This window comes from Triticum dicoccoides, chromosome 1A (assembly GCF_002162155.2).
Source record: "Triticum dicoccoides isolate Atlit2015 ecotype Zavitan chromosome 1A, WEW_v2.0, whole genome shotgun sequence".
Lineage (NCBI taxonomy): Eukaryota > Viridiplantae > Streptophyta > Magnoliopsida > Poales > Poaceae > Triticum > Triticum dicoccoides.
Window position 1 is genome coordinate 26218498 of NC_041380.1, and position 24905 is coordinate 26243402.

The following is a 24905-nucleotide window of genomic DNA, read 5'->3' on the forward strand; positions in this document are numbered from 1 at the left end:
TGCCATTAGTTTTCAAATTTGAAAACACTTTTTTAATTTTTTTAGTTTTCTTTGTTGCTTTATTTATTTTATTTTGTTTTTACTTACAACAAAATACTTATTGTTGCTATTTGAATTTGTTTTCCAGTTTTTTTGTTTTGTTTTCTGTATTATTTATTTTCTTTTGTTTTTTGCTTTATTTTTTAATTCTTTTTGCTTTTAGGTCAGCAAAATTATAAACTTTCTGTTAGTGCCATTAGTTTTAGAAAAATTATAAACTTTTTTTAGTGCCATTAGTTTTCAAATTTGAATAGTTAAAATCTGAATTCTTTGAAATTTGTGTGAATCACAAGTTTGTGATTAACTTTACTAAAAAAATGAACATAGATGCACCTATAGAGAAAATTCGACCTAAATTCATAGTTTTCAAATGAACTCTGAAAAAGTTGGCATAGCATACTCGTGTGTTACAAAGTTGGCATGGTATCATCATAATAGTTGCGGGAGAAAGTCTTCACTTTTTCTTCGCTTGTGTCATTTTCTTATTGCGCCATAACCATGAATAATCTTCATCGTTTATCAGGATGCTTGGGTCAGCCTTGACATTGAAGGGAGGGATTTCATGAAACTTTTCATAATCTTCAGACATGTCTGTCTTGCCCTCCACTCCCAGGATGTCCCTTTTTCCTGAAAGAACCATGTGGCGCTTTGGCTCATCGTATGATGTATTCGCTTCCTTATCTTTTCTTTTTCTAGGTTTGGTAGACATGTCCTTCACATAGATAACCTGTGCCACATCATTGGCTAGGACGAACGGTTCGTCAGTGTACCCAAGATTTTTCAGATCCACTGTTGTCATTCCGTACTGTGGGTCTACCTGTACCCCGCCTCCTGACAGATTGACCCATTTGCACTTAAACAAAGGGACCTTAAAATCATGTCCGTAGTCAAGTTCTCATATGTCCACTATGTAACCATAATATGTGTCGTTTCCGCTCTCGGTTGCTGCATCAAAGCGGACACCGCTATTTTGGTTCGTGCTCTTTTGATCTTGGGAGATCATGTAAAATGTATTCCCATTTATCTCGTATCCTTTGTAAGTCAATACAGTCAAAGATGGTCCCCTGGACAACAAGTACAGCTCATCACAAACAGTGTTGTCATCTCTGAGACGTGTTTCCAACCAACTGCTGAAAGTCCTGATGTGTTCACATGTAATCCAGTCGTCGCACTGCTCCGGGTGTTTGGAGCGCAGACTGTTCTTGTGTTCATCGACATACGGGGTCATCAAGATAGAGTTCTGTAGAACTGTGTAGTGTGCTTGAGACCAAGAATATCCGTCCATGCATATTATTGAGTCACTTCCAAGAGTGCCTTTTCCAGTCAGTCTCCCCTCATACCGCGATTTAGGGAGACCTATCTTCTTAAGGCCAGGAATGAAGTCAACACAAAACCCGATAACATCCTCTATTTGATGGCCCATGGAGATGCTTCCTTCTGGCCTAGCGCGGTTACGGACATATTTCTTTAGGACTCCCATGAACCTCTCAAAGGGGAATATATTGTGTAGAAATATGGGCCCCAGGATGACAATCTCGTCGACTAGATAAACTAGGACGTGCGTCATGATATTGAAGAAGGATGGTGGAAACACCAGCTCAAAACTGACAAGACATTGCGCCACATCACTCCTTAGCCTTGGTACGATTTCTGGATCGATCACCTTCTGAGAGATTGCATTGAGGAATGCACATAGCTTCACAATGGCTAATCAGATATTTTCCGGTAGAAGCCCCCTCAATGCAACCGGAAGCAGTTGCGTCATAATCACGTGGCAGTCATGAGACTTAAGGTTCTGAAACTTTTTCTCTGGCATATTTATTATTCCCTTTATATTCGACGAGAAGCCAGTCGTGACCTTCATACTGAGCAGGCATTCAAAGAAGATTTCTTTCTCTTCTTTCGTAAGAGCGTAGCTGGCAGGACCTTTATACTGCTTCGAAGGCATTACCGTCTTTTTCGTGCAAACATTGCAGGTCCTCCCGTGCCTCAGGTGTATCTTTTGTCTTCCCATACACGCCCAAGAAGCCTAGCAGGTTCACGCAAAGGTTCTTCGTCACGTGCATCACGTCGATTGAAGAGCGGACCTCTAGGTCTTTCAAGTAGGGTAGGTCCCAAAATATAGATTTCTTCTTCCACATGGGTGCGTGTCCCTCAGCGTCATTCGGAACAGCTAGTCCGCCGGGACCCTTTCCAAAGATTACGTGTAAATCATTGACCATAGCAAGTACGTGATCACCGGTACGCATGGAGGGCTTCTTCCGGTGATTTGCCTCGCCTTTGAAATGCCTGCCTTTCTTTCGACATTGATGGTTGGTCGGAAGAAATCGACGATGGCCTAGGTACACATTCTTCCTGCATTTGTCCAGGTATATACTTTCAGTGCCATCTAAATAGTGCGTGCATGTGTGGTATCCTTTGTTTGTCTGTCCTGAAAGGTTACTGAGAGCAGGCCAATCGTTGATGGTCACGAACAGCAACGCCTTTAGGTTAAATTCCTCCTATCTGTGCTCATCCCATGTACGTACACCGTTTCCATTCCACAGCTGTAAAAGTTCTTCAACTAATGACCTTAGGTACACATCAATGTCGTTGCCAGGTTGCTTAGGGCCTTGGATGAGAACTGGCATCATAATGAACTTCCGCTTCATGCACATCCAAGGAGGAAGGTTATACATAGATAGGGCCACGGGCCAGGTGTTGTGATTGCTGCTCTGCTCCCTGAAAGGATTAATGCCATCCGTGCTTAAAGCAAACCATACGTTTCTTGGGTCCTTTGCAAACTCATCCCAGTATTTTCTCTCGATTTTTCTCCAGTGCGACCTGTCAGCGGGTGTTCTCAACTTCCCGTCTTTCTTCCGGTCCTCACTGTGCCATCGCATCAACTTGGCATGCTCTTCGTTTCTGAACAGACGTTTCAACCGTGGTATTATAGGAGCATACCACATCACCTTCGCAGGAACCCTCTTCCTGGGGGGTTCGCCGTCAACATCACCAGGGTCATCTCGTCTAATCTTATACCGCAATGCACCGCATATCGGGCATGCGTTCAGATCCTTGTATGCACCGCGGTAGAGGATGCAGTCATTAGGGCATGCATGTATCTTCTCCACGTCCAATCCTAGAGGGCATACGACCTTCTTTGCTGCGTATGTACTGTCGGGCAATTCTTATCCTTTGGAAGCTTCTTCTTCAATATTTTCAGTAGCTTCTCAAATCCTTTGTCAGCCACAACATTCTCTGCCTTCCACTGCAGCAATTCCAGTACGGTACCGAGCTTTGTGTTGCCATCTTCGCAATTGGGTACAACCCTTTTTTGTGATCCTCTAACATGCGATCGAACTTCAGCTTCTCCTTTTGACTTTCGCATTGCGTCCTTGCATCGACAATGACCTGGCGGAGATCATCATCATTGGGCACATCGTCTGGTTCCTCTTGATCTTCAGCAGCTTCACCCGTTGCAGCATCATTGGGCACATCGTCTGGTTCCTCTTGATCTTCACCAGCTCCCCCCCGTTGCAGCATCACCGTATTCAGGGGGCACATAGTTGTCATCGTACTCTTCTTCTTCGCTGTCTTCCATCATAACCCCTATTTCTCCGTGCCTCGTCCAAACATTATAGTGTGGCATGAAACCCTTGTAAAGCAGGTGGGAGTGAAAGATTTTCCGGTTAGAGTAAGACCTCGTATTCCCACATTTAGTGCATGGACAACACATAAAACCATTCTGCTTGTTTGCCTCAGCCGCATCGAGAAACTCATGCACGCCCTTAATGTACTCGGAGGTGTGTCTGTCACCGTACATCCATTGCCGGTTCATCTGCGTGCATTATATATAATTAAGTGTCCAAATTAATAGAAGTTCATCATCACATTAAAACCAAAGTACATACATAGTTCTCATCTAACAACCTATAGCTCTCCAGAGCATCTAATTAATTAAACCATACATTGAAACTATGTAAAACATTTCAATGCGAAAACAAATGCGATCATAATCACAACCAAGGTAACAATTGATCCAACGACATGGTGATACCAAGCCTCAGTATGAATGGCATATTTTCTAATCTTTCTAATTTTCAAGCGCATTGCATCCATCTTGATCTTGTGATCATCGACGACATCCGCAACATGCAACTCCAATATCATATTCTCCTCCTCAATTTTTTTTATTTCTTCCTTCAACAAATGGTTTTCTTCTTCAACTAAATTTAACCTCTCGACAATAGGGTCGGTTGGAATTTCCATTCACATACATCCTACATAAATAAAATCTATGTCACGTTGGTCGGCATAATTTTCATAAACAATAAATGAACCAATAGTTATAAAGATAATATATATACCACATCCGAATCATAGACAGGACGAGGGCCGACGGGGGCGGATACCAAAACCATCGCACTATATAAGATGCAATAATAAAAGTAAGAAAATAATACAAGTATCTATGTAAACATACAAGTAAGAATATTTTTTCCTTTCAGAAAGAAGATAAGAACAAGAGGCTCACCACGGTGGTGCCGGCGATGAGCTCGGCGCGGGTGATCGACGGCGGTGAAGACGGGGACGGGGCGTGACGGACCGCTAAACCTAGACAAATATTAAGGAAAATGGAGCTTGGAGGTCGAGCTTGGTGAGGAGAAAGCTTATGTAGTGTGGCTCGGGCATTCCATCGAACACCTTGTGTGCATAGGAGGTGAGCTAGAGCACCACCAAGCCCTCTCCCCCTCGGCCAGAAAAAAACAAAGCAATGTGCTCTGCTCTTACGCGAGGGGGTATATATTGGCACCTCATTGGTCCCGGTTGGTGGCATGAACCGGGACTAAAGGGGAGCCTTTGGTTCCGGTTCAAGCCACCAACTGGGACCAATGGTGGTGGGCCAGGAGCGAGGCCCATTGGTCCCAGTTCGTCCCACCAACCAGGACCAAAAGGTCTAGATGAACCGGGACTAATGGCCCACGTGGCCTGGCCGGCCCCCTAGGCTCATGAACCGGGTCCAATGCCCCCATTGGTCCCGGTTCTGGACTGAACCGAGACTAATGGGTTGACCCGGCCTGGACCTTTGCCCCCTTTTCTACTAGTGTGACCAGCTCGCGAAAGAGAGATCCTTCAGTTTCCATGAGCTTTGTATGTCTGTCATACTCCACTACTCTCCCTGGAAATGCTCATTAGTATGGGAAAGCCACCATGCATTTGGTTTCAAGTATAATTCATAAATTCCATATTAACTGTTGCTGGTCAATAAGATGATGGGTTGATAACTACAAAAGAATCAATATATTTTTCATAAGTTGCCGGAAGGTAAACGCACCATCACCAATTGCAAGTACCATATCACAGTCCATAACAGTTGGTATACGGTGTGCAATTGTAATAACAGTGCAATGTTTGAATTCCGTCCGGATCGTTTTCTAAAGGACAACATCTGTGGCATTGTCTAGAGGCTGTGGCCTCATCAAGAACTAAGATACGACATCTTCTCAAAAGTGCACGTCCCAGAGAGAAGAGTTGCCTTTGGCCCATTCTCCAGTTTGATCCGCCTTCCACAACTAGTATGACAAGTTCTTGATCAGTACTACGAACAATATAATTCCCAGCATCATGGTAGCAAAAGGATATAGCTAATGTGCTTAGGGGCACCAACAGTTTGACATATTTAGTGGCACATGTATTTTCCCATTTATTTTGAATTCCCGAAATGACTAGAACAGAGTTTTCCGTTTTCCCAATTTATTAGTTTCTGAAAATGAACTCCAGAAACAAGTATAAATGAAGTGAAGGTTCCTACCATGTGAATCCAATCCCTGCTCCTTCTCCTGGACAGCTTCAAGCAGTTGACATTTGTCAAGAACCTGCAGCACAAATGCACAATTACAAATGGAGGAACCACTTTAGTGATTCCTTTTGAAATGTACATATGCCATAAATTGAGAAAGAGGGGCCTTAAGCCTATCAAAGTTGGTGGGAGGTGTCAACTTACTGTCCTACCAGAACGTCATCCATGTTCAACTTGTTCTTAACTCGAATTAGGGTGCCTATTTCTTCTATCAATGAAAAGTTGTCTAGTTCGTCCTAGGCAATCTAGTTCTTTTTTAATGAAAAAGGCAACTTGTCATTTGAGATCCCTAATTCAGTTTATTCGCCCCATTTTGATGACGTGCTGAACTTTCTGAAATAGTTAGGTATATTTTCATATTAACTGAGCTGAATTGCCATGGTACTGAAGAGGATTGCCTCATGATTAAACAATACACCAGGTTCTTTTGCTGTAACACCTTTTCGTCGTAATATTATTTGGTGATCTGATCACTAGGTAAGACAAGAAAGAGTAACATAGGTAGCTGTGCACATTTTACCTCCCATATTTGTTGATCTGCGAATTTCCCGAGAGGATCCAGGTTGTATCTTACTGTACCCTGAAAAAGTGTTGGATCTTGTGGAATAATACCCAAACATAAACACAGGTCATGTAAGCCTATCGTACTGATGTCCATAGAGTCTATAATTATTCTCCCTTCAGCAGGTTCAACAAGTCAAAACAGTGCACCAATTAACGTTGTCTTGCCACTTCCGGTTCGACCAACTATTCCAATTTTATCTCCACGTTTAAACTTGCAAATGATTCCATGTAGTACAAGGGGAGCATCTTTCCTATATCCAATCTGTCGAAATAAAATCAATCACATACATTTGTTTAAGTGTTAATAAAAAGTTACCTTATAAAGTGTACATGTAAATATTTATATTTGATTACCTTCAAATTCCTAAGCTCCACATTGCCATCTTTGGGCCAATATGGTGCGGGTCGGTTTTCTTCAAGAACTTCTGCTGCTTCACTTTGTATCTCCATGTACTGGTTCGCTCGTTCCACCGAGATTATTTGATTTGCAAGGTTGCATTGGTTTTGAATAGAGAAAACAAATGACACATTTAGGGAAAGACCATAGGACAATGCCATTCCCACAAAACCTGTGTAAGTATGAAAACAAGGGATTTATTATATTGTTTGTAATGTTAATTTATTCATGTACTGAGTAGTATCAAATACATATAGTTATTTGACTCTAGCACATACATTTCATAAAAGATAAAAATCTATCCATAAAATCATCAGGATAAGTGGTAGATTGAGAAAATGTACGTTGTTTCATATTCATCAGATAATCCTGCCCATCAGAACGCGTCGGATATATTTTTCTTGCGAAAATAATCATTACTACCTCAGTTCGAAAATACAAGACATCCTGGAAAGTGTTCAGTCAAGCTTTTCTAATTTGACTACTACTTTTAAAATGTATTTGCACTGGTAAGGTGAAAATACCATCATTAGATTTTTTGTGATTTAAATTTTCATAATATTACTTTCATGTGCATATCAAAAGAAATGGGCAAATATGTTTTAGGAGACCCATATCATGTCAAAGAAGTTATCTACTTACAAGTGGAGGGAGTATGAAGTACATTTTCATAACAAAAGTTTTTCATAACTCAGTATCAAGAGGCTATGAAAAGTTAGCAGCATTTTCATGGCAATGCATCTAACATTTATCAAAAATCCGACGCAATTGTCGATGGCCATAGAACGAGCTGGCTAGTCAAAAATTTCCAATATTTGAAGCAACTTGGTGGTCATGTATTTACATACCGGGGCTAAAAGTTCCTTGCGGAAGAAGAGCCATGACAAAGGCAGTAAAAGAAAGAACTGTAGCGCTCATTATTTCCAGGCGTTGAATCAACCATTCAGTTGCAGCAACATTGTAGAAATATGGACCAGCATTCTTGTCAACAAGGACCAAATATTTAGCAAGGAAGCGATCTTCTTGCTCAAAGGCCCTTATTGTTATAGCCCCTGAAATTGATTCACTTAAGTGATTTGCTAGGGCAGACTTGGTAGTACCATTGATCCGCATCAACTCCTTAGCTGAGGCTAGATAGTACCTCTGCATGACCAACATAACATGCTTTAGTTAATGGGAACTTTGAATGTAGAACATCAGGCTCAGTTCAGACCTCAGACGAAAATAGCAGCAGAGCAGCACATCAATTGGTGAATGAAATCAAATAACCCGAGAAAAAGGGCTTAGCCATAGAGAAAAGATGTCACACCAATCACCTGCAACCTAGTTGCCAAAACTATCATTGGCATGGATACAAGCAGAACTTCCCATGAAACTACAGCCAATACCCCTAGATTGTTAAGTGCATTTAAGCTGGCACCAAGTGTAAACATGAGGGCAAATGGAACATCAAGGTCAATGATGTTCAAATCCAAGGAGACCTGCACTTGAAGAGAAAACAGAATAAGTTAATCCATCATCAGAAAATCTCCACATGTAAAAATTTGTTGTATTTGCCATTTTTTAAAAAGAATTCTTACCCGGCTAAGAACTCTTCCTATAGGAGTGGAAACAAAAAAGGACATTGGTGCGCAGAACAGTGAATTGAGTAGCTGGGAAAATAAGGATCTTGATGTCTGGATCCCAAGAACAACAACCGATAAAGATCTTCATAGCAAGAAGAACATTGTGCAAACTCCCATAACAATGTATACAGAAATTAACTTCAGTGTACTAGCATGAGGATTTTGGATATTAGCAGCCATCCATGAATTCTGTGATATTTGCCCGGCTATGAAAATTATGTGAGAAATAACACAAAAGGAGGCATACATCAAGCCTTTGCTCTGGCGCAGGTAATGCATATAAGGCTTAACACCTGCATCCCCTGTTTCTCTTTCCTCTTTCTTGATCAGTTGATCTGCTGGTGATGGCTTCACAGACTCTGTATGTCTGTTTCCATGAATACCATTAGTCTCCTTTATTGATATTCCGGGGTGCTGTCGTTATTAAGATCTGAAACACCGATACTAGCTTTATGGGCACTTACAAGGTCTTTAAATTCTTCACAATCTGTCAATAGATCTTGATAGGGTGCAGACCAAATAACCTCTCCATTAGACATTAACTGCCAAAAAACCATCACTAGTTTTAGATGCCATCAAGAAATAACTAAAGCTCGGTAGAGACAAAGATAAATCATCGAGGCACAAATCTTCATATGGATACTTTTGACTTTTTGAGGTGGAGAGCGGTACCAAAATGGAGTCAAATATAGGTAGGAAATCCACTTGGTGGGTCACCAAAATAACAGTCTTGTCTGATAGGGCACTCATAACATATTCCTGTCACAAAACAAAGAGCTTCGTAAGAGCCAACTCCACCCCGTGACCTCCTCCCCCCCCGTGCGGCGGCGCCGTGCCGCACCGGGGCCTCCCCGCCGCCCCCCTCTCCTCACTTCCTAGCCTCCCTCTCCTCCCGCCGCCGCCGCCGAGGGCATCGCAGGCTAAGCCCGCGGGCCGCAGGGCGGCGGCGGCAATCTTCCTCGGCCGGCGATCGGATCTAGGTGGCGGCGACCCACTCCGGCCGATCCAAGGGCGATGGCGCAGGCCGGTGGCGACCAGGGTTGTCGTGCTGGTGGCGGCTGAAAGAGCATTATATCGACTGGAGGGGGGTGAATAGGCTATTTTTATGAAATTCTTCACTGAGGAATTTGCCGGTGAGGAAATTCCTTAGCGAAGAACTACTAGCAGCAGAGTAAGTACTCAAGAATAAACATGACAGAATACAAGCATGGTCATCATGATAAAATGAAGACAGGCATAGAGTACTGAAAGCGTAATCACAGGATAACACAGGATGAAGACAAACATACTGAAGAAATTGAACTGGGGAAATTGAGAAAGTCTTCAGTCAAAGTCTTCAAACACAGATATGAACAAACACACAACACAGTTATGAGGAAATGAAAGAGTTGAGGGAATAGAACCAGTAAGCTTGGTCAATACAATGATTTGGTAGACCAGTTCCAACTGCTGTCTCAGTTGTACGTCTGGTTGGAGCAGCTGAGTATTTAAACTCGAGGAAACACAGTCCCGGACACCCAGTCCTGAACACGCAGCTCAGGACACCCAGTCCTCACCGTATTCTCCTTGAGCTAAGGTCACACAGACCTCGCCCAATCACTCGTGGTAAGTCTTCAGGCGACTTCCAAACCTTCACAAACTTGGTCACTCGGCGATCCACAATTCCTCTTGGATGCTCTAGACCATGACGCCTAACCGTCTGGAAGAAGCATAGTCTTCAAAGGTAACAAGCGTCGGATCCACGCAGGATCAATCTCTTCAGTGATGCTCAATCACTTGGGGTTTGTTGGTGTTTGGGTTTTTAGTTTTTCCTCACTTGATGATTTTCGCTCAAAGTCCTCGGAGGATGGGTTGCTCTCAAATGATAAGTGTCAGTTTCTCTCGGAGCAGCCAACCAGCTAGTAGTTGTAGGGGGCGGCTATTTATAGCCTAGGGAACAGCCCGACATGATAAGACATAAATGCCCTTCAATGATATGACCGTTAGGTGGATAGATATTTTGGGACAGCTAGCGCATAGCACAGCAACGGTCGGAATTTTGAGTAGCAAACTCCTCAGGGCTATCATGTTCCTCACTGTATAGGCAATCCGCACTGGCGAATTCCTAAATCCTCAGTCAGAACAAATTCCTCAGAGACCAGAAGTACTTCGTCTCTGTCACTGAAGAATATGAGTGGACTGTATGAGATTTCCAATTGCTTCACTCGAAGGGATTGGTAGGTGTAGGATTTTGAGTTGAGCATCACATGGAAATTTTTCCTTAGTATTTCCTTGACCCCCTTTAACAGTACGGTGTTTCCTATGACTCAAGAAAGAGAAAATGAAACTACGAAAACAAAAGTCTTCACGCTTCATGTTCCATGAATGAATACCAAGTCTTCAAGGTCACACCAATTTCTTCACTTTCAAAGTCTTCAGAAAGTCTTCAGAGATTCAAAGTCTTCAGTCGAAGAACTTCATTTTTAGGGGTCGACTTTCTCTGTAAATATCAAACTCCTCATAGACTTATAGATGTGTGTACACTCACAAATGCATTAGTCGCTTAACCTATAAGTCTTCAATACACCAAAATCACTAAGGGGCACTAGATGCACTTACAATCTCCCCTTTTTTGGTGATTGATGACAATATAGGTTAAGTTTTCAACGGGGATAAACATATGAAGTGTAAATACTGATATTGAGGAATTTGATTGCAAGATATAGAAGAACTCCCCCTGAAGATGTGCATAGTGAGGAATTTGCTTTTGAAGCAATGCACACTTGAAGTGTTGAATCATGGAGATCTCCCCCTATATCTTGTAATTCATACACGCATTTGACATATAACAGTGAAGAATTTGAAATGCATGATGAAATATGGTGACTGATGTAATTCAGCATGCGTGCAATAATATTAACGAGGAATAAGCATGCAGAAAAACGTATCAAAAGTATCCGAGAATCATCGGGTTTAAGTTTACAACTCGATCCAATAAATTCTCAGAAGAACGAGAGTTGTAACTTGAGAAAAACGCCCATATAGAAAGACCCGCTTGAAGACTAAATCAAAATTCTTCCCCTTTGTCATCAAATGACCAAAAGGATCGAATATGAGGACTAACGCCCCTGAAGAATATCAAGTTGATGAAGGAGCGCCGGCGTTGTTGGGGTCGTTTGTTGTAGTAGGGCCTACCGCAGTGTCGTCCAAGTCATCATTTTCATCAGTGTCGCGCGATGAAGAAAATGAGCTGGCCACTAGAGAAGGAACCTTGACCTTCTTGAATTTCTTCGGTGGAGGTGCAGACCAGTCAAAATCTTCATTGAGACCCATTTTCTTCACCATATAGATGTGACAGGATTGCCCAGGTGCGACCGAAGACTTGATGGAGGTAGTAATGGTTTTTCTTCACTGCATTGTGTGTAGCAGTCATGTTGTGAAGAAATGAACCAAACCGACGCTTAACCCATTTATGATTTTGATCCACCTTCTGGTGAAGACTAAGCAGAAGTTCACGGTCAGTCATCACGCATGGAGCAGTGTTTGAGGAGTGGACTTGGGTGCATTGGAAGAGTCATGTGTGGTGGAATAAGAAGCAGCTTTGCGAAATTGACCATCCAATGGACGAATGCCTTCATCTATTACAGCTGGTGCCTTGCCCTTTCCATCAACTGAGGAATAGGTCTGCTTGAGGACTTCAATTGGGGGCAAGTAGCTGAGGTGATTCTGGAAATCAGCTTTGTAGTTGAGTGAAGACCTTGTCCTGAGGAATCTCATAATCCATGGAGCATAAGGCTTCAGCTCAAACGGAGACAGTGCAACATTTGCCAGAGTCCTCATGAAGAAATCGTGATAATTGACAGGAATGCCATGAACGATGTTAAATACCAGATTCTTCATGATGCCAACAATTTCCACATCAGATGAGTCGTGGCCTTTGATAGGACTGATTGTCCTCATAAGAATACGATAGACAGTTCTGGGCATGTAAAGCAGTTCCTTCACGAGGAATTCGGTTCTTGGTGCTTGACCTGGCTTCAAAGGTTTCATCAGCACCCGCATGTAATGATTTGTAAGCTCAGGTTCACTATAGATGCAATGAGCTTCTTCAAGGGGAGGACTGAGTGGTAAGGCACGAAGCAATTCAGAGGCTGGTGCAGTGTAGTGAGTGTTTTCAGACATCCAGTCCAACACCCATGAATTCACATCTTCAGAATCTCCTGTGATGTGCAGCGTTGCATAGAATTGAAGAATCAGTTCATCATTCCAATCGCAGATGTCAGAGCAAAAGTTTAGCAGTCCAGCGTCGTGAAGAACACTGAGGACTGGTGCGAAGCACGGCAGAGATTCCATATCTACGTGAGGAATATGCTCATGGTAGAATATTTTCTCTTTGTTGAACAGCACCGAGGAATAGAAATTGGCTTGAATAGCAGTCCAGAAATGTCAGGACCCCGATTCCAAGTCACATCGATCTAACCGGTAACACCTCATATCACTTTGCGGCCTCACGCACGGTATCCCCACAGGTGTCGCCTTACCAAGGCCCAGGACTGTTTGCGCCTTTTGGCTCACGTATATGATAGTGTCACTAGCATCCATATGACAGAGAACCCGGGCCGACATGGCTAGTCGTGAACCCGAAGCGGTACTAACCTATGGGGACAGGCATACATGAATCACATCGAGCATGTCGGTCATCAGCGAGTGAATCCGGGCTGTAGCACTGGGCTAACAGGACTCTGGGGAACCCGGGCTGTAGGAGGCTAGGCAGGACTCCGGATGTCACCGCATGACATTTCCCCGAAGGGACAGACATAGGAACGAAGTGAAACACATGCCGGCCAGTCAAGTGTCCTGAGGAGTAGTGCTGGGCTAGCAGGACTCGGGTGAACCGGGCTGTAGCGGACTATTATGGATCAAGGAGCACTAGACTACATTTCCCCAGAAGAGAGGCTGCCAAGGATAAACAACTAGATTGTCGGATCCCACACATACCAAGCATTTCAATCATACACACAATATGCTCGATATGTGTAAATACAACATGGCATCACAACAAAACTCTACAACTCAAGTACTTTATTTAAAGGCTCCGGAGAGCCATACATAACATGTTCATATAGGTAGGGGTCACATGACCCGACACTCAAGTCATACAAGCATACAAGCACATGCGGAAGCAAATAGTCTAAGTACAGACACTAGAAAGAAAGAAGGCTTGTCGAAGCCTGTCTATCTAAAAAGAGCCCTCCATGGCCAGAATCACCACATGGGTGGCAAGTTACTCATCGACGTCGATGTCTACATAAAACCCATCGGAGGGGGCGGTGTTGTCGTCTGAAAACAGTAATTAAGCAACATGAGTACAAAGGTACTCAGCAAGTCTTACAACAGATCCTACTATACATGCTCATTCTCAAGAAGGTGGTGGACTTAATGCAGCAAGCCAACTTTGACTCTTGGCTAAGCTATCCTACGAGACACCACTAGTAAAATAGTTTTCGCACATGAGTCCACTAATCACCAACACAATACTCTACCGGGGATCCTCCCTCGCCATCCTACGAGGGGGCCATCCTCGGTACTCACACTTATATTGAGTCTTTTAGTAGTAAGCATTAACTTGTGTATGAACTGTATAGGAAACCAAGTAGTCCTTTACCGCAGACGCGACTATTCGAATAGTTTTATACCTTGCAGGGGTATACTTCGTCACGCATGTTTCCACCACTTAGTGTCTGCACATGACACGTGCTCGACAGACTTCAAGCGAAAACCGACGTGGGTGTAGACCATGACCTGACTAACCACACAAGTCTCTAGTCCAGGTTTATCGCCTATTCGTGTTCCATCCGCGAGGAAATCCGGCTGAGATGTCCTCAACGGCCCCAAACGATGTGTACAGGGTCCCGAGATGCCAAACGGGCGCCCGACATACCCGACCATGGTGTATCTACCGCATCATAGCCCACCCCTAGGGTCAGCGCTACGCACGACCGCCAACACATAACCTATAAACACCAGAAACTAGTTGCAACTCCTGGACAAAGGACAAGAGGGGTCAGTAAGTCGGGTGGGGTCATATTTCAGGGCCCAATGTGTGGTAGTAACTGAATCTTAAATCACGCATACAGATCTTAGTTCTTAGGGACGGCCTCAATGAAACAACCCACCATGTACTCCTACATGGCCTCTCATCGATACCTTTATCAAATCATGTTCAACACATCCCTCACATTACCGACATAAACATTTCACCCTAGCCCATCACCCAGATGGATCAGACCTGACACAACTCTAAGCATAGCAGGCATAGCAAGGTAGGAAACACATACATGGCTCAATCAACTCCTACACATGCTAGTGGGTTTCATCTAGTTACTGTGGCAATGACAGGTCATGCAAAGGATAAGGGTTCAGCTACCGCAGCATACAACAGTTTGAAATGTTGTTGTCTTAATGCAGTAAATGAGAGCAGAAGCGAGAACATAGGATTGTATCGATATGATCAATGGGGCTGCTTGCCTGATGAAGTAGTAGTAGGGTACTGCCCTTCAGTTGGATACTCGGAGATATCCTCGGAGGCAGAACCTACCACGAAAGACACCACAGAACACAATCATCACATGGCAATATGCAACAACATGATGCATGCTATGACATGGCAATATGAGGTGTCCTGCCTAATGCAATGTGAAACAAGTTGGTTTGGGTCCATTTGAATCAAAGATTCAAATGGAAGCTTATGTTCTTAAGCATTATAAGTGTATTAGCTTGTTTCACCTAAACAGCAAGGTTAAAGTGTTTTGTCATGCATGAAACCATTAAAGATGGAAAGATTGATTTTTTCTGATCAAATTTCATATATAAATCTTTTCAATCTGAGTTATAGATTAATTTCTATAATTTTTTGAAGTTTTGGTTATTTTCTGGAATTTCCTATATAAGAATACATCCAAAAAAGGATTTACTGCATTAGCCTGGCGTCAGTGTGTCGTCAACGGTCAACTGAGACGGTCCAGGTCAACCCTGACCTGTGGGTCCCGTCTGTCAGTGTCAACTAACTAACTAAGTTTAGTTAGCGGTAAACTAATACTAACCTAGTTTAGTTAGTGGCCTGGGGCCCACACGTCAGTGAGTCAGGGGGAAGTCAAACCCCAATCAAGCGGGGTCAAACCCACCACCCCAGGTCAATGGCTCGTCGCCGGCAAGGCCAGGGACGGCGGAGGGGTGCGGGTTTCCTCCTCTGATGACCAAATGGCCGGCGGAGGGCATCTACGTGATGCGGGCACTCGTCCGCGTCGAGTGGTGTAGGTGGTTGGACCTGGGGTGGCCGGATTCATCGCCGGCATCGACCTTGGCGGTCTCCGGAGATCGGGTGAGGTCGGGATCGTCATTGTGACGGTCGTGGTGGCTCATGCAGGGCACGTACGTGCTCTACGCGGCGCGGGGAGGAAGCTGGGCACGACGGCCGGACCATTAGATGGCCGGAGACTCATCAGCAGCGAGCACAGGCGGTGGTGCGTGCGGGCGAACTCGAGGCGGCGCGTACGGTGCACGAGAGCTAGAACGGAGAGGGGGAGAAGGGTCAGTGGCTCACTGCGAGTGCAGGGGAGCGAACGGCGAGCTTGGGGAGGGGCTAGAGCGGTCGAGGTAGCGAGGGGGATCTCCGGCGATGGCGTATCGGGACGAGCTCAGTGCAGCGTCTCCGGGGCATGCGAGCGCTCGGGGATCGGTCGAGGCGAAGCAGTGGACGACGGCGAAGCTTGTTGGCACGGCAAGGCAACGAGTGGACGGCGGTGGCTACGGGCTTCACGACGGCGCGGGCGCGGCTGCGTCGGCCATGGCGTCAAGGGAGCGAGGGAGAGAGCAAGGGGGAGTGTGAGGTGTTGGGTAGACCGGGGTGACACCGAGGAGGTGTTAGCGGCGTCGAGGCGGTGACCAGGCGAAGCAGACGAGCAGGGTGGTGGCGTGGCGAGCTCGGGCGTGTGCGCCATGTCCCTCCTCTGCCTACTGGCAGAGGTTGGCGATGACTGGCGCGGGCCAGCATAGTGCTAGGCTGGCCAGTGGCTGCTAGGTGGGCTGTGCCAGGTAAGTGGCTGGATCCTTTCTCTCTCCTTTTTTCTGTTTTCTATTATTTCTGTAACTTCAGGGCTTTATTAAAAATGCCAGGGAATTTCCAAAAATCATGAAACTAATCATGGCTACTGCTTAGAATATATCCAACAGTAAATATTTTAGTTTATGATTACTTGAGCATTTAAAATATTTTATAGCATTTAAATGCCCAAATGCAAATACTATATGAATTAATCCAATGACCTTAAGATGTCCTAGAAAAGTGTGCACCATTTTTGTCAAAGGTTTTAACCCAAAACAAAAAGGATGGACTTTTTAGAAGGGCATTTCAGGTTCATTGAAAAAGTTTTTAGTAATCCCTAGTTGTTCCAGGGGGGTGCTGGGGCTTCTGTCATCCCCATTTCAGTTTTCTAGGAAATTAAACATGATGCAACGCTCTAATGCATGAACTAGCTAGGGTGTGACAACTCACCCCCACTCAAAAGAATCTCGTCCCGAGATTTAGGATCCGTTGGGAAGAAGGTGGGGTACTCGAGTCGAAGACGATCCTCCCTTTCCCACGTGGCTTCTTTTTCAGAGTGGTGTGACTATTGAACCTTGAGAAACTTGATGTTATGGAGTCGAGTGGTACGCTCGTCTTGATCAAGGATACGAACGGGATATTCCCGATAAGTGAGATTATCTTGGAGATCAAGCATTTCGTGGTCCACTCCACGGATAGGATCCACGCAGCAACGCCTGAGTTGAGAAACGTGGAAGACATCATGAACTCTGGAAAGATGCGGAGGTAGTTCCAATTGGTAGGCAACTTCTCCTTATTTGGCAAGAATGCGAAAGGGTCCAATGTAACGAGGAGCCAATTGGCATTTGATACCGAAACGATGGGTTCCTTTTAACGGAGTAACCCGAAGGTAAGCCTTTTCGCCGACATCATAAGTCATGAGCTTATGTTTTCGGTCATATTGGCTCTTTTGACGAGATTGGGCTGTTTTCAATTTCTCACGAATAATGCAAACCTGCTCTTCTACTTCCTGAATCATATCCGGGCCAAAGATTTGTCTTTCCCCGGTTTCTGACCAGTTAAGAGGTGTTCGACATTTTCGTCCATAGAGAACTTTGAAAGGAGCTTTGCCCAAGCTAGCTTGATAACTATTGTTATAAGCAAACTCCATGAATGGAAGGCATTTCTCCCAATCCATTCCGAATGAGATGACAGAAGCTCAAAGCATATCTTCCAGAATTTGATTTACTCGCTCTACCTGACCACTTGATTGGGGGTGGAAGGCGGTGCTAAAAGAGAGACGAGTTCCCATAGCATTTTGGAAACTTTCCCAAAATCTAGAGGTGAAGAGACTCCCACGGTCTGAGTTAATTTCCAATGGGACACCATGAAGAGACACTATTCGGGAGATGTATAAGTCAGCTAGCTGGCTAGCGATGATACTCTCACGAACAGGTAGGAAATGGGCTACTTTGGAAAGACGATCGATCACGACGAAGATAGCATTATTCCCTCTCTTGGTCCTGGGAAACCCAGTAATGAAATCTATACTGATTTTATCCCATTTCCACTCAGGAATAGCCAAAGGTTGAAGGGTACCAGCAGGCCGTTGATGCTCTGCTTTAACACGACGACGGATGTCGCAACTAGCAATGTATTGAGCAATTTCTCTCTTCATCCTAGTCCACCAAAACCTCTGGCGTATGTCTTGATACATTTTAGTACTACTGGGATGAATGGTGAGAGGGGATTCATGAGCCTCCTTAAGAATCAACTGACGTAGATGTTGTTTCTTGGGAACTACCAAGTGGTTCTCGAAGAAGACACCACCTCGCTCATCCATGGAAAAACATTTAGCAACTCCGCTAGCGATGTTTTCCTTGATCCGAGATATGCCCTTATCACGCTTATGGGCAGCTATGATTTGATCCGTAAGGTTAGGCTTCGCCACCAGGGTGGATAGGAATCCTCGAGGAACAATGTGAAGGTTAAGCTTGCGAAATTCCTCATGGAGAAGTGGTTGACTTTGATGTAACATCAGGTTGTTACAATAAGATTTACAACTTAGCGCATCAGCCATGACATTGGCTTTGCCCGGGGTGTAAGTTATTCCTAAGTCATAATCCGAGATCAACTCGACCCAACGTCTTTGCCTGAGATTTAAATCCGGTTGGGTGAAGATATATTTCAAACTTTGGTGATCGTTAAAGATCTCGCAACGATTACCGAGAAGGTAATGTCGCCATGTTTTAAGTGCATGGACTACAGCTGCAAGCTCTAGATCATGTGTGGGATAGTTTTCCTCATGGGTGTGTAATTGCCATGAAGCATAGGCAATTACCTGATGATCTTGCCTGAGTATGCAACCTAGTCCTTGTCGCGAGGCGTCGCAATAGATAATAAAGTCCTTGGAGAAATCTGGTGGTACTAGTACGGGAGCAGTTGTCAGGCGTCTTTTCAGTTCCTAAAAGCTGAACTCGCTCTGTGGGGTCCACTCGAACTTTTTATCTTTCTTGAGGAGTTTAGTTAGAGGTTTGCAACCTTGGAGAAATTCTCGACGAAGCAGCGACAATAACTCGCTAAGCCAAGGAAGCTCCGAACTTGCTTGACCGTTTCAGGTGGAGTCCAATTAAGGACGGCTTGAACTCGCTCGAGATTGACAGCAATACCCTCACCAGAGATTACATGGCCTAGATAGGTCACTTCTGGCAACCAAAATTCTCACTTGGAGAATTTGGCATAAAGGTGATGCTCTCGAAGTTTCGTCAATACCAGCCTTAGATGTTCGGCATGTTCCGCCCCATTCTTGGAGTATATGAGTATATCATCGAGGTATACCACGACGAATTTATCTAAATACTCCATGAAGACCGAGTTCATTAACCGAGAGAAAGTGGCTGTGGCATTGGTTAAACCAAAGGACATGACGGTGTACTCATATTGGCCATAGCGAGTAACAAAGGCCGTTTTGGGAATGTCCCCATTTCTGATTTTGATTTGATGGTAGCCCAACCTCAAATCCATCTTGGAAAAGGCTGAGGATCCAGCGAGCTGATCATATAGATCATTGATCCTGGGAAGCGGATACTTGTTCTTGATAGTGACCAAGTTGATAGGTCAGTAATCTACAACCATCCGATCCGTTCCATCCTTCTTCTTGACGAAGAGGACGGGGCAAGCCCAAGGAGAGGAACTAGGATGGATGAAACCCTTTTTCAAGGACTCATCGAGTTGGTTCTTAAGCTCGGCTAGTTCTAAGGGTGCCATCTTATAGGGTCTTCTAGAAATTGGGACGGTTCCTGGAACAAGGTCTATCACAAACTCGACATCCCTGTCAGGTGGAACACCTGGCAGTTCTTCTGGAAAGACATCTGGGAAGTGTCGGACTACCGGAATATCTTCAAGGTCTGGAAAGGGGTTGGCATTTAGGGAGTAAAGCTGGCGCTTGGCCACTCGAGTTAAGACATTGACTGTCTTGCCCGATGGGTGAGTAAGTTGAACAGTTCTAGTAGAGCAATCAATCCTAGCATAATGGGCTGACATCCAGTCCATACCCAAGATGATGTTTATGTCCGAGGACTTGAGAGCTATTAAGGATGCAAGGAAGACAAGTCTATCGACAAGAATTTCATTCCCATGGCTTACTCTGGAGGTTTGCCATCTAGAGCCAGGGGTTTGAATTTCCATGGTAGTGGGCATGTCACAGAATGTCGTGTTATGCAATCGAGCATAGCTCTCAGATATGAATGAAATGAGATGCTCCAATTATCGAAAAGAACAGATGCCGGATGGCAATTAACAAGGAGCGTACTAAGGACGACGTTAGGATCATCATGAGCCTCCTCAGCTGAGACATAGTTGACATGGCCACGTGCAGTGGTGGCTGGCTTGGCATAGAAGGTCTTTCCCGCTGGCTTACCATGGCCAACGGACTTTCCTAACTAGTTGGGGTTGTTGTTCTGGGGACACTCTTGACTGTAGTGACCTGGCTCTCCACACTTGAAACATGTCACAACATTGGGGCGTGGAGCAGCATTAGCAGCGGGGCCACCATAGGTCTTGGGCGGTGTAAACTACTGATTGGGGCGAGGCGCCTCAAAGGATGGCCTCAGAATGAACCTGGGTGGCAGCGCTGTGCTTGGAATCCACACCCAGCGCTTCTGAGATCCAGAGCCAGATGAATAACCAAAATCACGAGAGTGCTTGCGTGAAGCGTCATAGTCAGTTGGGCCTGTCTCAGCACTGATGGCTTTATTGACCAACTTCTGGAAGGATGTGCACTTGTGCAGACGAAGATCGCGACGAAGAACGGGGCTAAGTCCCTTGCGGAACCTTGCCTGCTTCTTAGCGTCGGTGGATACCTCTTCAGGAGCATAATGTGCCAGATTTCCAAACTCACGACTATAAGCATCCACAGTCTGTCTGCCTTGGATGAAATTGCAGAACTCTTCCCTCTTACGATCTATGAGACCTTCCGGGATGTGATGCTCACGGAAAGCCTCACTGAATTCAGCCCAAGTAGTGATTTGGCCGACCGGGCGCATAGCCTCAAAGTTTTCCCACCAAAGGCTAGCAGGGCCTTCGAGGTGATAGGCAGCATAAGTAACCTTATCAGCTTCAGCTATGTTGGCAGAACGTAGCTTGTGGGTGATGCCGCGAAGCCAGTCATCCGCGTCGAGGGGCTCGAGGAATGATTAAACTTTGGTGGGTACAACTTGATAAAGTCATTGATTGACACCAAGTCGTTTCGCTGTTGACGTGCAGTGTTCTGCTCAATCCGCTCCAGCAAGCGATTAGTCTCACGCTTGTTTCTTTCTGCCTCCAGCATAACTTCGGCCAGAGAAGGCGGGTGGGGCAGGTTTTCACCCCTAGCTGCACTGGCTTCCCCCTGCTCCGGGGCAGCAGGGTTGCTGCGGGTGTTGACCATCCTAGGAAAAACAAGACAACGGTTTAGACAAGGATGGCACAAACTTGGCAAGGAAGTGCAGAATGTAATGGATAACATGGAATGCAGAGATGTTCATTGCACGACATGGTAATATAGAAACTGCCATATATATACCATTGGTCATACACACCGTACATAGTTTAGTACAAGCCCAGGCTAGAGTACAACTACGGTGAAAGACATTACATCTCATCGGAGACATTCCAAGCTCCTATACATTATTTTTCTACACCTCCAGAGCGTGGTACACACCAAGTCGTATCCCACGGGTCACGCGGGACTGTGGAGAATACAACTATTACAGTACTGGTGAAACTACTACTAGCTCAGACGGCTCCGTAGTAATCCTCATAAAAGTCACCACCAAAGCCTGGAAGTGGAACATGATCATCTGGGAACAGACGGTCCTGCAGAGCCTGCGGACCATAGGGACTTGGATGTGGCCTTGGTCCCATAGACGGTGGCAGACGGGGACCACAAGGAGGGGTGATGCCTCCTACATCACGCCACTCCATACAATCTAGCAACCCAGACCGCACAGGGTACAGGTCCCTCAGGTCCATGTATCCTGCCTGTACAGCAGGTGCAAACCGAGTCAAAGTGGCCTAGTGATCAGCACGAGAGTTGAAAAGCTCCATATGCAAGGCCCGATTTTCGTGGTCCTTATCCTCAAGCATCTCGGCAGTGGTGCGGAGTAGTGACTCCTCATGTGTAGAGTCATAGTACAAAGCCTGATAGTACCTGTCGGTGTCAAAACCGGCGGATCTCGGGTAGGGGGTCCCGAACTGTGCGTCTAGGCCGGATGGTAACAGGAGGCAAGGGACACGAAGTTTTACCCAGGTTCGGGCCCTCTTGATGGAGGTAAAACCCAACGTCCTGCTTGATTAATATTGATGATATGGGTAGTACAAGAGTAGATCTACCACGAGACCGGAGAGGCTAAACCCTAGAATCTAGCCTATGGTATGATTATTGTCTCCTACGGACTAAAACCCTCCGGATTATATAGACACCGGAGAGGGTTAGGGTTACATAGAGTCGGTTACAATTGTAGGAGATCTACATATCCGTATCGCCAAGCTTTCCTTCCACGCCAAGGAAAATCCCTTCCGGACACGGGACGAAGTCTTCAATCTTGTATCTTCATAGTCCAGGAGTCCGGCTGAAGGTATAGTCCGGCTATCCGAACACCCCCTAGTCCAGGACTCCCTCAGTAGCCCCCGAACCAGGCTTCAATGACGATGAGTCCGGCGCGTAGATTGTCTTCGAAATTGCAAGGCGGGTTCTCCTCCAAATTCCGTGTACCTGTGGAATAAAGTCCGGTTTCTTGTAAATGTTGCGCTCCTTGGCTTCTACGCCCAATAATGGCCGTCTCCCACGTGTCAAACGAATATGAAAAGTCTGAGTGTTTTTACATCCACACCCCTAGCCACGTAAATGAGCCGCCCATTTAAGGGGACGAGGATTTAGATCCAAACCACATCTTCTCCCCTTCGCGAGTGTTTATCAGAGCGCATCCGACCAAGGTCCATTCCACCATGGCCAGCCGTCGCAACTCCTCCTTTCGCCCTTCCAGCCCTCAGCCTAGATATTGGGAGAGATGCTCCATCCCGCATAGCGAGCTAGTGACGCTCCAGACCAAGGGATTTCTCCCCCCAGCCTATATGGTCCCGGTTCGAGCCGGTCTTGCCATCTATAACGGTGGAGAGCAAGCGGAGAGTGCCCCTAATCCCTCCAAAGGAGAGCCGGTATGCCTTGTCCCTTATTTAATAAGAGGGCTCAGATTTCCAATCCATCCGTTTCTTCTGGGGCTCCTGGAGTTCTATGGCCTCCAGCTACACAATCTTACGCCTGCCTCCGTATTGCATATCACGGGCTTCGTAGCCCTCTACGAGCTGTTTTTGGGTGTTGAGGCTCATTTCGGGCTATGGAAAGATCTATTCTGCCTTGTGCCCCGTTCTTAGAAGGGGCCAATATATCAAGTGGGCGGAGCCGAAGTGTGGCGCATCGCCGGGACTGGATATCTATCCGGAACCCCAAAGAAGGCGTCCGAGGACTGGCCTTCGGAATGGTTTTACATAGAGGACGTCCCGCTGCCGGATCCTGTCCGGATCGGCCTCCCTGAGTTCGATAGTGCTCCACTAAAGAAGCGCCTAAGTTGGCGTCCACGGAGCCCTCAGAGGGAAAGTGACAATGACGTTCTTTACCTGATGGGCCAGATAAAATTGTTAGCTCATTCCGGACTGACCATGATCGGGGTCATGGCCGCATGCATCATGCGAGGGGTGCAGCCGCTACAGTATAGAGGCCACCCCATGTGGGACTTCAACGGGGAGGACGACGCCACCCGCTACGGCCGTAAGGGGTCGGATTCGGCTGTGGCTCTAACAAAGACATTGTCCGCTTTGTACAAGGGAGAAGAGGAGGAATTTCTCTGCGTCGACCCACATGGTGGATTTTCTATGTACAATCCCCCAAGCTGGGTAAGCGGTCACATTTACTTGCCCATCCGTTTTATATTCCCATTGTTAAATATTCAGTCTAACGACTTCAACGCAGGAACTGCGCCAGTCTATTAAAGAAATAAACACCCCTCCTCCACAACCCGAGGACCCAGGACGGTCCCTCGACCCGGCCTCTCAAGAGGATCCGGACTTATCTGTGGAGCTGATTGATGGAGTGTTCCATGAATTGAGCAAGGACAACGCCTTGGTGGCCATTACGACCGATTACCCAGGGCTAATCCCGGCCTCCCAGTAATTGAGATCGAAGTCCCAGTACCCCGAATAGGGGTCCCCCTCTCGTGTTTTCAGTTTCCTGATTACAACCGAGCTTTGCAGGGGAGGTTTTTGAGACGGGAGGCCGAACCTGCGGCGACAAGCCAACGGGGGGCCGCAGGGCCCCGTGGGCAGAAAAGAGGTGCAGTCTGGACCGAGACGTCAGCGCAAAGGTATGGCGCGCCCCCTTATCCCAGGTGTTATACCTTCAAGGCATATTAACACTCGTGCTATCTTCAGGACAAAGAGACCTCGCCGGACTATATCCGGAGAGGCTGCCAATCGCGCCTCCACCAGCCAGGCTCCAAAGCCTGGTCCGAAGGCGGAGGCGAACACAAGGCGCGCACCGGACGCTCCTCCGACGGAGGATGTGGACAGGTTGTCTGCCACCGACTCTGAGGTGGAGAGTGCCATGAACCACAGGCGTCGCCGGACAATTCTTCGCGACGCTTGTTTCTCCCAAGAGGCATTAGATGCCTTCAATTCGGGAGATGCGTACCTCCGTGCCGCTCAAAATGGTCTAGCCAGAGCCACGGAGCAATATGTAAAAGACATACGGGTAAGAAAATTTTGGTAATTATATATATATACCAGTAGCCCCCGAGACTTGAAACAGTTAGAATAACTGATTTAAGGATCATTTGTTATGCA

The 24905-nt window shown here is 45.9% G+C and overlaps 1 pseudogene; it reads right to left on the reverse strand.

The window, feature by feature from the left end:
* LOC119354019 overlaps positions 1-24905 on the reverse strand; it is a 72537-nt pseudogene that overhangs the window by 633 nt on the left and 46999 nt on the right.